Source organism: Gastrolobium bilobum, unplaced genomic scaffold, assembly GCF_033153095.1.
Source record: "Gastrolobium bilobum isolate Gb01-03AN ecotype WA unplaced genomic scaffold, APGP_CSIRO_Gbil_v1 utg47710, whole genome shotgun sequence".
Taxonomy (NCBI): domain Eukaryota; kingdom Viridiplantae; phylum Streptophyta; class Magnoliopsida; order Fabales; family Fabaceae; genus Gastrolobium; species Gastrolobium bilobum.
Window position 1 is genome coordinate 32,751 of NW_026898324.1, and position 909 is coordinate 33,659.

Consider the following 909-nt stretch of genomic DNA (forward strand, 5'->3'; position numbering starts at 1 on the left):
AAATCCCTTACTTGACTTGGTGAGTGTGGCCGAAACATATGAGTAGAAGGAAGTAATTTTCTATTCTTTTATTCCATTCTTTTTATGACATAAGCACAAGATTTTAGGGGAGTTGGAGTGTGATTTGAAGTGAGGTCTTCTTTGTTATCCTTGTAGATGGTTTGGCCGAATATGTGAGGAGAGAAGAAGATGTGATCATGTGACTCTCTCTTGGTGGCCGTGTAGGGTGTGCATAGGAAGAAGGGAAGACCTTGGTTTGTGTCATGCATGGCTTGGAGTGTGGAAGAAGCAATCTTCCTTTTCTCATCATGTTTGCGTCCTCCGAGGTGGGTATGGAAAGGAGAGTTACTTTTGGAGAAAGGAAATCACATGCATGGTTAAGTCTTGGAGTGTGGAAGAAGCAATCCTCCTTCTTTCTTCTTGTTTGCGTCGTTCAATGTAGGATGGGAAAGGAGAGTTGCTTTTGGTTAAAAGGAATTCACATGCATTGGTTAGGGTTGGAGTGTATCTTACACAATCTCCTACTTCATCCTTTCTTTCCTTATGTAGCGCCTAGGGAGTGTAGAAAGCAACTCCTTTCCTTTTTCTTCTTGTCAAGGCCGAGATTGACATGTGAGGGAGGTGGGATTAATTCAATTTTCCAATCATGTTATGACACCTCATCAAGGGTTGGTCTTTGGATTTGGGTTGGGTTTGGTGGGTGTTTTCAGCCCATTAGGTTGCTAGAGGTTGGATCATTAGTAATTGGGCTTAGGCTTGGTATAAGTGGTGTGGGCTTGGATCTTTGTGTGTATACTATTTGGGCCATATCTTATTCAATTACTAAAATGGGCTTGCATTTCTTTGAGCTTAAATCCTTTCTTAATTGGTCTTGACTTGTTCATATTCTTAAGTAGGTTGGGCTATGAC